At 42.3% G+C, this 14,162-nt stretch overlaps 1 protein-coding gene across 1 annotated transcript in view; it reads right to left on the minus strand.

Moving 5' to 3' along the window:
• Positions 1-14,162, minus strand: part of LOC126278684 (cilia- and flagella-associated protein 45-like) — a 123,180-nt gene that overhangs the window by 91,740 nt on the left and 17,278 nt on the right. The window lies entirely within an intron of this gene.

Genomic DNA, 14,162 nt, shown 5'->3' on the forward strand with positions numbered 1-14,162 from the left:
GTCAATCCAAGATGGCGAACTTGGCAAAAAAAGGAAAAAAAAACCTACGAAGCTGAAGAAACGATTTTTCTTAAAGGGGGGTAGGACGTGAAACGGACCGACTTGGAGCAGGAGAGGCACCACAGGACATTTCATTTTCTACTGTCTCTACTTTTACAAATAAATTCATAAAACTTTGTCAGCACGACCAGGAAGCATTCAGGATTCACACTCATAAACATAGCAAAATATTTTTTTTTAGATACGAAATTTCATCATTTTTTCACTTACTGTTGGCCGCATTTGTTGCTATAGGTACATTTTTCTTCACAAGTAAGAGAGATTCTTTGATGAATTTTTCACAGCATACAAACCATACTTACAGGTGTATGAAACGCTAGAATTATCCAAATATATTAAAAACTGTGGTAAAAATTGAGAAAATTAAGTACAAAATTTGATTTCTTTCTAAACACAAAGTTTAAAATGTAACAGCTCATTCATTTTTTTCATATATTAAATAGATTCTAGAGTAAGTGATGAAATTACACATGTAAAAAAACTTACTTTTTTATGTTTTTGAACTTCCTCTGGTACGAGTGTGAATCCTGAATCCTTTCTGGTCATGCTGACAAAGTTTTATGAATTTACGTGTAAAAGTATAGACGGTGGAAATTAAAATGTCCTCTGGTGCCTCTCCTGCTCCAAGTCAGCCCGTTTTACGTCCTACCCCCCTTAAGTAAGTGAAAAAGTATAACTCTCATCGGAAAACGTCGAAGAACGGAGTTGTAAGACTTAAAAATATGTATCGATTGCTTTTTAGAAGTATCGATTACTTTATTACGTTTCGAGATATAGCGAAAAAACATTAAAAATCGTGTTTTCTATAGCGCCTTTCGATACTCTTTATTGACTGCATGTATTGACCTCGGTAAGTAAAAAAAAGTACATAACTGAAGAATTAAAAAAATGTTGAATACCGCGCTGGGTAGCCGCGCGGTCTAGGGCGCCTTGTCACGATCCGTGCTGCTCTCCCCGTCGGTGGTTCGAGTCCTCCCTCGGGCACGGGCGTGTGTGTTGGCCACACCGTAAGTTAGTTTAAGTTACATTAAGCAGTGTCTAGGCTTAGGGACCGATGGCCTCGGCAGTTTGGTCCCATAAGACCTTACCACAAATTTCCAAATTTTCCAATGTTGATTATTTTTCAAGATACACCGAGTTTTTGGAAAAAAAACCACGCTCTCAATAATAGGCTATATCTTCTCAGCGGCTGACGGATTTAGGGTTTTTCTCTCCGCAGAGAGTTGTGCTACCATGTTATTCGATGAAGAAGTTTTGGCTAAAAAAAGATCAATCGAGTCCTATTTGTTATTATCGAGCGCTTTCTGATTTTTCGACATATATAAGAAAAAAACGGTAAAATCGGGATCTGTATAGCTCGTCAACATTACGTTCCCATACTTGCTATTTTACTGTAAGTATAGCTCACAGTAAGTCAATAACGTACTTGTTTCAAGCCGCCCGGTGTGGCCTAGCTGTTCTAGGCGTTACAGTCTGGAACCGCGCGGCCTCTAAGGTCGCAGGTTCGAATCCTGCCTCGGGCATGGCTGTATGTGATGTCCTTAGGATAGTTAGGTTTAATTAGTTCTAAGTTCTAGGGGACTGATGGCCTTAGACGTTGAGTCTCATAGTGCTCAGAGCCATTTGAAACATTTTTAACTTGTTTGAAACATTAAAAAATACTGATTATTTTTCAAGGTACACCGATTTTCTTGAGAATAGGCTCGATTTCCTCAGCGAATTGCCCTACAGTAACGGTTTTAGGCTTATTTTCTTCGCAAAGAGTTATGCTACCAAGCTATTCAATACATTTTACGATTGCATTAACTGCAAGGATCTGACTTCGAAAAACTTGCACTATTCCGGGTGTGATTTTCTAAGCTAGTTATCTCAATGTTTATTTTATGAAAATAAATTTTAAAGAATGAAATAGCTGACAATTTTTACGACCTTTCAAAAAAATCTATTATCCTCTGGAGCCAAGATAATTTATTTTTTAAAAGTCTAGTGGACGTAATTAAAATTTTTTAGCGATACGTTTGCTAGAGGTTAATATTCAATACTCAGATTTTCAGGAAAAAATGGTAGCATATTTTTCATTGAATTTTAGTATTAGTAACTGAGTAATAAATTTAAGTGTGCATGCACAGAGTGGCAAGTTTTTCGAAGTCGATTTTTGATCCATACAATTAATATAATCGTAAAAATTATTTAATAAAGCGGTTGCACAACTCTCTGGGAAGAAAATAAGCCTAAAACCGTTACTGTAGAGCAATCTCATACAAATACGTTTTTGACTTATCGGGGGATATACTTGCGGTAAATACCATGGGTACGTGAATGTTAACAAATTATAGAGTACCCAAATTATAGCTCTTGACCCGAATTTTACGAAAAACAAGCTTTCTTTAGAATATGAATTCCTGTACGCTCACATTTTTTGTTTTCAGGTAATGATTTTTGTAAACTTAACAGTAATCCGTCACAGACCGCTTGGACTACCAGTATTTAGTACGTATACCACCTTCAGATTTCCTGCCTGTTTCTGAATAGAAGCCAACAGACTGTTTACTTGTCTGCTATTTATTTTAAGAATTTACGTATTTTGCTATTGCTACTGTAGAATGTATTAGCACTGTCGTGCAATTCATTCCATTGGAAGCGACAGTGCCACTTGATTTACTTGAAGTATGTGACCGTTATAAACAGTAAACAGTCTACATATCTCAAATTGTAGAGCAGAAAGGTGTTCAGCAGCGATACTGAATACTGTGTATATATCATTTAGATCAGTTGTGTTTTTATGTACTTCCGAGTGAAAGTGAACAGTAGATGTCTGTTGATCTGTTTTTAATAATGCTTTGTATTTGGTCGTAATATTTTGGGTATTTTGTAATTGTTACTGTAGATGATGATGTTTGGTTTGTGGGGCGCTCAACTGCGCCGTCATCAGCGCCGGTACAAAGTCCCAATTTTCACACAGTCCAATTTTTTCACATTCCAATCTAACCAATGTCACGAATGGTGATGATGATGAAATGCTGAAAACAACACAAACAGCCAGTCCCCTGTTACTGTAGAGTGAACTAAGATATGCAGGCAGGAACAGTGTTTTAGTGGGTGCAAATGTCGACTACGCTCTAAGACCAAAAAGAAAAAGGACGCAACACGAAGGAGTTATGCAAATTGATCACAAATTGACATTCGTTCAGGTTTTGACGGAGAATGCAAAATTGTAAATTTTGGCAGCCGATCGATGAATGTGTGACGCTGAAACGCATGTTATACTGCGCAGCTGCACGGATAATTCTCAGGGAACTTGTCGATATCAGGTCACTATTCGACTATGTCGGAGGTAATGGGTAAACAGTGGCCGAATATAGCATCAAGAAGAAAGAGGTCGACCTAGAGAAACGACATTCCGCAGTTCGTGGTCTAGTGGTTATCGTTGCTGCTTTTGGATCATGGGTTCTATGTCTGATTCCCGGCTGGGTTGGGGATTTTCTCCGCCCGCGGAGTGAGTGTCTGTGTTGTCCTCATCATTTCATCATCATTCGGGAAAGTGGCGAGACTGGACAGTGAACAGGTTAGTAATGTATACAGGCGCTGATGATCGCGCATTAAGCGCCCCACAAACCAAACATCATGGTCATCATTATTAGAGAGACGAAAAAACGTGAGGACCACGCAATAGCTAGAGAGGAAATCAGAGATCCGGATCCATCATTATCACCGAACCGATGTGCAGCTGGTGCTTCAGTGACCACAAAAACCATCGACAGTGGCTTACAGAAAGGGGCTGACCTCAAGGCGTCCCTTGCGCCGATTTCCATTGTCCTCCGTACACCAGCAAGCCCATCTGCAGTTGTGTCAGGCGCATTCGACATGGAATCTCATTGACTGGAGTAGAACTATCTTTAGTGATGAGAGCCGCTTCGAACTGAGCACTGATAACCAGCGAAGACGTGTCTGGATGCGCTCCAGACAGTGGTGGCATTCCAGCCTAACTGCCGCCCGCCATACGGCCCGACAACCAAGAGTGATGGTATGGGGTCCCATTTCATTTCATACCACTACGCCTTTGGTCGTCATCCGCGGCACCCTAACAGCACAGCGGTACGTCGACGATGTTCGACGCCCCGTATTGTTACCCTTCATGGCAAACTATCCTGGACCTACATTTCAGCAAGATAATGCCGGTCCGCACGCGGCGAGAATTTCTACTGCTTGTCTTCGTGTTTGGCAGAACCTACTTTGCCCAGATAGGTCGCCGGATCTCTCCCAAATTTAAAACGTTTAGAGCAGTATGGGAGGGCCCTTCTAGCATCTCGGAATTTTGACGATGTAACATGCCCATTGGGCAGACTTTGGCACAATATCCCTCAGGAGGATATCCAAGAACTCCGATGATTAATGCTATGCCGAGTAACTGCCTACATAAGGGCCACAGGTGTACTAACGTGTTATTGACTTGCACAATTTGTGAAGCTCTTTCTGCAAACTAAATCAACAATTTTTTTCTGAAATTGAAATAATTTGTTTTTCTATACATCTATATCACAACTACAGATTTCCGCCCTATTCGGATAATTCCTTCGTGATGCGTCGTTTTTTTTCTTTTTTTTTGTCTTGTCTTAGAGTGTATTTCCCGCTAAACATCTATATAACGTGTGCCCAGTTTTTATTGATTACACGGATACGGCTGCTAAGAAGTAACCCACAGAAAATAATCGCCGAAGGCGATAAGTAAAGAGAAATGATTAATTTCAAAATTGATTTCGGTGAATTTTACCACCGACTTGAATCCACTTTTTAATTCTCTTGGCAGTAACTCTTCTCAGATTGTCTTGGCGTATTTTATGAACTGTTCATAATACCAACAATCGATTCGTCTTTTGTTTTTACTTTCTTTGTGGGCCTTCAAACTGTCTCTATAGGCAGAAACCTGAATAGGTAAGGAACGGGACTGTGGTGGCCAAGAAACGTGACCATTTTTGCCAATCCCATTAATACTGCTTACTAATGAAACCACTTTCACTCGTGACGGTGTCAATAGCACTCGTAACTTCCATCGTTGGTCCGACGACAGCCAAGACGCGTTTTTGGAGACACATATTCAGTAACGCTTCTCCGTAAATGTGCAGTGTGGCGTGGTGGAATATCAACTGATTGGCCCGGCAGTGTTACCGAATGTTCTTACAGGGCCTCTTTCTGTAGCCTTTTTTGAAACAGAATCTGCAGCATTACCGAAAGAGGCTGCTTTGGTTGTAGGGGAGGGTATGCTCTTCCAGCATGACGGTGTCCGTGTATATTCTAGTGGTCAGATGGTACATCATGGATCAACACAAATGGTGACGCTTCTAGGCCGCCAAACTAATCGGACCTTACCCCTTCAGATTTTTGCCTATAGGGATGGTTGGTAGGGTGAGGCCACAGGGGAAAAGTAAACACAAGAGATGGATTGAGTGTTCGAGTTACGAATAGTGCTGCTCTCATAAAATGCGCCACGACGACGTCGCAAGAGCTACACACGGTGTTGTTAAGAGAATTTGAAATTTCATTCAAGCCGGAGATGGTTTTATGAAAATTAACATTAAACTAAATCATTTGCTTAACACTTTCAGTGAGTATTTGTGTTACGTTCTGTTAATTGTATCTGGATCAGCAGTAAAATTGGACACATGTTATACGGAATGTATTGTTCGAATTAGACTATTCTACCACCTCCTACAATATTAACTTCTAGTAAATTAGTAATTCTTTAAAAAATCGAACTCCCACGTATAACAGCTTGAAATATATGATTAATTTATAAATGTGTTAAGGTGCTAAATGTTTACCTTTAGTGAGAAAAACTATCGGAAAGATTTGAAATTATGCTTAAAGTTTGTTAGAAGTCGCAAAGCGCTCCTATTATGAAACACTGGATGAGTATAAACAGGATAAATTGATCTCTCTTTGAAGTAATGACTAGTTTCTCAGGCACCTCAATTTTTACGACGTCAGATCTCTTGAATTGTGTATCGTACGTTGATATAATATTGAAGGTACATTCAGTGATATATGTCGATACTGTCTGCAAGCTGAGTTGCGAATAGAGTAAGCAGTAAATAAGTAATAAATTAAAACATTAAAACGTCATTCCTGATACTGCTGCATGAACAGCAGAAACGTAGTAAGCCATAAACTTCTTCTTTTCATCATTTTGTGGGAGGTGTTAACGAGAAAAAGTCTGGTAAATGTTTGATGTTATATGCGAAGTTTGTTCGAAGTCGCTAACTATTCTGATTCTCAAATAGTGGATGAATAAAGTCTAGACGTTTGCGCGCCGTCTATTACGTTCCTCGAGAGACACACAGTTTCTAAGTGTAATAAATAGCTTACTGTGTCAACATTTAACGTGAGACTATACCTCTTAATTAGTAGTTTATGAAAGTTCTTTAAATTTTTAAATTCGGTCAGTAATTACGCGAAATATTGAGAATCAAATTTTTGTTGTCCCAGGAAGCCGCTAGACAGACAACCTGCGAGTGGGCTTGCGTACCGTGCCCCGTGTTCCGGGATAGTTGTTTAGTCATATAGATTCCTCCTGAAACATCCTGTATTTTCCTTGTTTACGCTGGGTGCTTATAATTAAAGTGCAGCTACTCACAGTAGTCGAGTGGGGACTGTAATTATCATATGGCAGCGACACTTCGCAGATATTCTAATGCGTCAATGCGCAACCGATTCACGCTTGAAAAAATTAATTTCAATTTTGCCCACCACGTGCAAATATGGCAATATGAATGCAAGAAAGAAGTACAAATCAAAAATGGTTCAAATGGCTCTGAGCACTATGGGACTTAACTTCTGAGGTCATCAGTCCCCTAGAACTTAGAACTACTTAAACCTAACTAACCTAAGGACGTCACACACATCCATGCCCGAGGCAGGGTTCGAATCTGCGACCGTAGCAGTCACGCGGTTCCGGACTAAAGCGCCTAGAACCGCTCGCCCACCGCGTCCGGCAAAGAAGTACAGAATATTTCCATATGTAATGGATTACCAATGGGATGAGGCCATGAAAGGTCAAACAAGTGGCATAATTTTGATATTATTAACCGCTGCTTGCACAGTTTGTTCAATATGAGCACCGAAGTCATCGACGAGGTGCTGCACAGTGCCAGACTTGCATACCAGGCCACACTGGACCTCTGTGAGAAATTGCACTTTAATTATAGCCACTCAGCATTTTGTTCCGCTTCGCGATTCTAATGGCGTTAATTTAGTCCTCTTTGAGCCATGGAGCCTAAACGAAAACATTTTCTTACTTCTTGTATACATGTTCAGCTTAAAACATTGTGCCACATATGGCCTTTCCATTAAGTCAACACATGCGGAATGGTATACATATTTAAGGCAGAAATAAATGAATAAAATTCTGAAGGGCATCATATCTTGAGCTGAAAAAGGAGAGGAAGTACTGAGCGAGGTGGTGCAGTGGACTTACACTTGGGTGGAGCATGCTTAAGCTTGTCGTCCGTGATTTCTCGAAACCTATTATATAGAATGCCGATATGGTTCTTTTGAAACGAACGTCGCCCTCTAGTTTCCCCATTCCTTCTAATCAGAGCTCGTCCTTTGGCTCTAGTTTTTGTCGTCGTCTTAAACCATAATATTTGTTATTTTCCTTTACGCTATGGAAGCGTGTTATACCGTTTATGTGGTGTTTCAAGTTATTTCATTCTTGTTCAATATTTTTTGTGATATGTCACAAGAAATACCAGTTGGCACTTGTTTATGCTACCAGGCAGTGGAACTGGTCTTCAACATTCACAGTTACGGCTTCGTCTTTCAATACCAGTTGGCACTTGTTTCTGCTATTATGCAGTGGAACAGGTCTCTAGCATTCATAGTTCCGGGTTCGTCTTTCAACCGAGCGTTGAAGTCTCCAGATACTGGAAATCTGCGCTTAATGTTTCATCACTTTGCACTCGATCTCAAATGTATATATATTATACATCAATCTAAGAAAATGTTATTTACATATAGCAAACAGTGGTGTCATACGCATTATTGTTGGGAAACCTTAGAATCTTATTACATTTCCTTTTATTTGTTCGTCATATTTTCGTAATTCATTTGGAAAGTGTGACTGTTCCAGTTGTTGTTTAATGATGGTGCTTACGATAAGAGCGTGTAGAGAGCAAACGTTGCATTTATGTTTCTGTGTCAGGCAAAATTATACCTCAATGTCAGTATGTAGTTATTCCCCTCGAATAGCTCACTTTGAAGAGAGTATGAGTGGGAAGGAAGCGAGTGGGGAAAGGGGGAGGGTGGAGGGAAACTTAGCTTAACGTTTCCGTTGACAGATGGATAAGCTTCTGGAGCACCACAGATAATCATCCCATGACCGATGGAAAATGTTTGAGACTTAATCTAGTGTTCTGACGTGCAGTCTGGTGCTTAAGTACTATACAACACTAGGTGTATGAGTGTCCAGTGAATCCAAGACAGGAGCTCTGTGAGATTCTGGAAATAACAAGGTGGATCACAGGTGGCATATTTTCAACACTCTTGATATGCATACACCTTGAGGGGGGGTTTTGAATAAGGTTCTCTCGACGGCATAAGTTCATGAGGTCTTAGAAAAAATGATGGATGCTTTATAGTTGGCTGCTTTTCCGCTTCACTTCCTCTAAATCTCTTTGGCGGAAGCAGACTGAAACCTCCTCTTTGCTGTATAGAACGAGACAGGGACGTTCGTCCCATCAGTCGTAAATCTGGTAGGCCGCTTATGGAGATGTAGAGCGAACAGCTGGGTGGCGAACGATCGATATTTCAGTACTCCTTCTGGATTCTGGGAGATTTCAACGGCTACGCTTTTATGTTTGGCCTCCAACTGGACTAGGATTTAGAAGGCCTCAGTGTCGTTTTGAGCCTGGGTTACATCGCGGCTGGCTAGCTGGGAGTCCCAGCGTTTCATTGCTCGCCTAGTGCGGGCTGTTTTACACGCTACAGGTTGAACTCTGTACGGAACCTGTAGAAGGAGGTGCTGTGGCGGTATACACTGTTCAGCCAGAACATTATGACCATATTCCTAATATCCGACGTGTCCACCTTCGGCACGGGTAACAGCGGGGACGCATCGTGTCATGGAATCAATAAGGCCTTGGTAGGTCGCTGGAGGCAGCTGGCACTACATTTGCATACACAAGTCACCTAATTCCTGTAAATTTCGGAGAGGGGGCGATGAGGTGTGACACCACGTTCAATCACATCCCAGATGTGTTCGATGGGTTTCAGTTCTGGCTAGTTGGGGGGGGGGGGGACATGGGAACCACTTCATCATACCTCTGGCCATGTGACATAGCGCACTATCTTGTTGAAGAATGCCACTGCTGTTGAGAAATATGATCGTCATGAATGGGCGCACATGGTCAGCAACCAATGTACGATCCCCCTTGGCCGTCATGGTTCTTTATTTACATGAGCTCCACTGGACCCATGGATGCCTACTTGAATGTTCCCTAGAGCGTAATGGAGCCATCGCCAGCTTGTCTCCCCCCACAGTACATGTATCAAGGAGCTGTTTCTCTGGGGGACGACGGATTTGTGCCTTCCATCGGCACAGTGAAGAATGTATCCGGATTCATCAGAACAAGTAACGCTCTGCCACTGTGCCAATATCCAAGCCGATGGTCACGTGCTCATTTCAGTCGTAGCTGCCGATGTCGTGGTGTTAACATTGGTACATGCATGGGTCGTTCGCTACGGAGGCCCATCGTTAGGAATGTTTCATGCACTGTGTTCACACACACTTGTACTCTGACCAGCACTGAAGTCGGATGTTAGTTCCACCACAGTTCGCCGGCCGCGGTGGTCTCGCGGTTCTAGGCGCGCAGTCCGGAACCGTGCGACTGCTACGGTCGCAGGTTCCAATCCTGCCTCGGGCTTGGATGTGTGTGATGTCCTTAGGTTAGATAGGTTTAAGTATTTCTAAGTTCTAGGGTACTAATGACCACAGAAGTTGAGTCCCATAGTGCTCAGAGCCATTTGAACCACCACAGTTCGCCGCCTGCTCTATTTCGCCAGTCTACCCAGTTATAACGTTCGATATCTGTTAAGAGCGGTGGTCGCCCAACTCCACGATATCTGGACGTGGTTTCACCTTGGTTTCACCACGTATTGAAGATACTCACCACAGCACTCCTCGAACACCTGACAAGTCGTGCAGTTTCCGAAATGCTCGGGCTAGTTGCTAGGCCATCACGATCTACACTCGGATAGATCGCTCACCTTCCTCATTCTACACACGTACAACACGCTCACTGATGAACCGTGCCTGTGTCTGACTACCAGTTATTACTCGCCAGCTGACGCTGCTATCACGTGGACAGGTTTACATCAATAGTAGGTCGGTGGTCATTATGTTCTGGCTGATCTGTGTGGTCTTCACACAGTGCCCTGTGGTTATCACCTAGCGGGTTGAAAAACATGCTGGATGGTAGCTATACATATTACTCCTCAAAGGGTGCCACCCATACTAAAAGGGCAATTTTTGATGAGTCACATCCTGGTGACGATGTGTTGAAAGAGCCAGTGAGTTCTTTTGAGTACGACTGGCTGGAGACATAGCCCTCCTTCCGTTAGTGATCACAAGAACGTGCAACAGCAGCACGCCTCTTATTACCAGCTAAATACAGAGACAAAAATTTCTTTAATTAGGTTTACGATTACCTCTTGGTGTAGCATCACACAGCGAGGAGGCGCTACTACAGTCGGTTACGCAGATTATTATATTGACGTATATTATAGGTCTAAAGCTTCTGTAACACGTGGTTAATAACAGAAACTACAATCAACATCCTAAGATTGTAATTATGCTGCACTGGTATGTGGTAATACACTGACTGATAATTACATTGTGAGTACCTAGTCAACTTGATTGTGTGGCCATAAAATGACGGCAACTAATCATCGAAAGACCTCTAACTTTCGTCATTACACATCTAGTAACACTATAGTGTATTACATTTGAAATATTCAGTCATTATGCCATACATGTACAAGTTTAATGGGGAACTGAAATGATTTATCTGCAGTTGATAAAGCAAAGATCACTTGAACACGTAAGTTATAGAAACTGAAATAACATGAAATGCGCAAGTGGCATATTTGCCCATGAGCCCCTTTCTGGGATATTTGGTCGCCTGGAGGAAGTTCTTTTATTTGATGCTACTTCGACGACTTGCGCATCAATGTTTATGAAATGATGCTGAGAACAATACGAACACCCAGTCCAGAGCGAAGAAAGTCCCTGAACCTGTTGAGAGCCAAACTTCGGGCTCTGTAATCGAGAGGCAGCAACGCTGACCAAAAGATGACGCGCTGCTGATTTCTAGACACTAGGCTAGGCTAATTCTGTTCACTTCTGCATAGCTGCTGCAAGCGACATCCATTTGAATCTATTTACTTATTCAAGAAAATCCCCCTCTATTATTTTATGTCCCGCTACCCATCCTCTTCCAACCACAACCAAATTAAGCTGTTCTTGATGCCTCAGACGTGTTGGTTTAGACACGCACCTAAAAACCAGTTTACAATATGGCTTCGAGTCATCGCTTGTTTTGTCTTTCTACATGTACATCTATACTCAGGAAGCCACATCACGGTGTGTAGCAGGGGGCACTTTTGGTACCGCTATCGTTTGCTCCTTTCCCTTTTCCATTCGTCAAAGACGAGCAGGAAGAATGTAGGTAAAAATCTGCAAACGAGCTCCAATCCATCTGATTTTCTCGTCATTGTCGTTTCGTGCTACATAATGTGCCACCAGCATCTTCTTGGAATGTACGAGTACGTAATTTCAACAGGCAACATCTCTGTGACGCACGATGTCTACCACTGGAGCTTTTTGAGCACGGTCCCGTGACGAAATACGGCGCTCATCGTTAAATCTTCTCTGTCTGTTCTATTAACCCAACGCGGAAAGGGCTTAGACTGATGAGCAACACTCAAGAGCCGATCTTGCAAGTGTTTTGTAAGACAGTTATTTCGTAAATGAATTACATTTCCTCAAGGTTCTCCCAGTGTATCATGGACTGCAGTCTGCCTATTCTGTAAATTTTTTTGTGTGGTCGTTTCACTTTAGGTCACTCCGGATGAGTACACCTAGGTACTCTGTAGTAAAGTGGATTTCTTCGCCTAATTATGCGGTGTGCGTTGCATTTGTTTATGTTGAGGCTCAACCAACAATCCCTTCATCTATTAACAATTCTCTGCAGCTCTTCCTGTGTTTTCCTGCAGTCTTATGGCGTTGCTACCTCTTTATGGACGATTGTACAATCCACGAATATCCTCATGCAGCTTAAAAAGCTATCCTCTGGATAGTTAAAATATAGTGTAAACGCTAAGGGTCCTGAAATAAAAGATCGTGTGGTAAATTGACGTGTGGGAGCCTCCACCGCCGGCATGTGTGGCCGAACGGTTCTAGGCGCTTCAGTCTGGAACCGCGTGACCGCTACAGTCGCAGGTTCGAATCCTGCCTCGGGAATGGATGTGTGTGATGTCCTTAGGTTAGTTAGGTTTAAGTAGTTCTAAGTTCTAGGGGACTGATGACCATAGATGTTAAGTCCCATAATGCTCAGAGCCATTCGAACCATTTTTTTTTACAGGTTATGTTTGTGTGACGACAATCGCCAAGGGTCATAAATATAACAATGTAATACAGTGTTTTCTGTGTAGAGTCCAAGCAGCCACCCTTTCATCAGCCTATCCACAGAAATCGTACAGTATGTACCGGTGTAGTTCGTTCACAACTTCTTGAAAAAATGTTCATCATTTCGGGATCGGCTGAAACTGGTAGAAGTTGGTGGACCTTGGGCCACGAGTGTTCTGTGTCCGCCCGCTATCAACATCGGTGACCTCAAAATACAGTACATGTGTGTTTACCGTAACCATTACGAACTGACTGTCGTGCCTTGCTATACCGAACCAGGAATCATCTGTTTAGTAGTAGTAAAGAATGAGGAAACCGCAGATTGTTCCGCCGACACCGCCGCTCTCCCTGCGGCTGTCCATATGCTGGTATGCTGGTCTTCGGTTCCGTTCCCCGCAACCCTCTGAAAACTCGGACAGGACCTTATCATCAAAAAATTCACTATCTGATCAGAAGTAATCCAGACACGGCTGTTTAATGCGGAACTGATCACTAGTTCTAGTAGGAGGAAAGTAGGCGGTGAGTATTGTGTTGTTAGTAGAGGAACAGTAACAGCAAAAAGAATAAGTCAAGAGAGTTCAGTGACTGCGTACGGTGCCTAGTCATCGGATTTTACCCGAGTAACAGATCCATCAGGGACACTTCAACCCTTCTAAAGCGGCGCAATTGAACCGTTGGCGATGCTGTTGTGAAGAGGAAACGCAAAGGATCAAACACAGCTAAAGAAAGAGCAGTTGTGCCTCATGTACTAATCAACAGGGGGCGTCGAGCATTCCGGAGGATGCCTGTAAAAAGTTGGAAGATGTCAATTTAAAGACTTAGGATGTTACCACTAGTCCAGTTGGGATAATGACTATGCATAGGAAATTTAAAAGAATGGGGTAAAATGGTCGAGCAGATCCTTCTCTCCCTAACCTTTCTTTTTCTTATTTTTCATCAGTCTTCTTACTGGTTTGATGCGATCCACCACGAGTCCTCCTGTGCGAACCTTTTCATCTCAGAAAATCTCTTACAACATATGTCCTCAATTATTTGCTAGATGTATTGCAATCTCTGTCTCCCTCAACAGTTTTTACCCTCCACAGTTCCCTCTAGTACCACGGAAGTTATTCCGTGACGTCTTAACAAATGTCCCACCATCCTGCCCTCCTTCTTGACAGTGTTTTCCATATATTCCTTTCCTCGCCGATTGTGCGGAGAACCTCCTCTTTTGTTACCTTATCAGTCCACCTAATTTTCATCATTCTTCTGTAGCAGCACCGCATCTCAAATGCCTTTATTGTCTTCTGTTCCTGTTTTCCCATAGTTCATGTCTCACTACCGTACAATGCTGTACTCCAAACATATATTCTCAGAAATTTCATCCTTGACTTAAGACCTATTTCTCTTAGCCAGGATTGTCCTTTCTGCCAGTGCTAGTCTG

This window comes from Schistocerca gregaria, chromosome 6, assembly GCF_023897955.1.
Source record: "Schistocerca gregaria isolate iqSchGreg1 chromosome 6, iqSchGreg1.2, whole genome shotgun sequence".
NCBI lineage: Eukaryota > Metazoa > Arthropoda > Insecta > Orthoptera > Acrididae > Schistocerca > Schistocerca gregaria.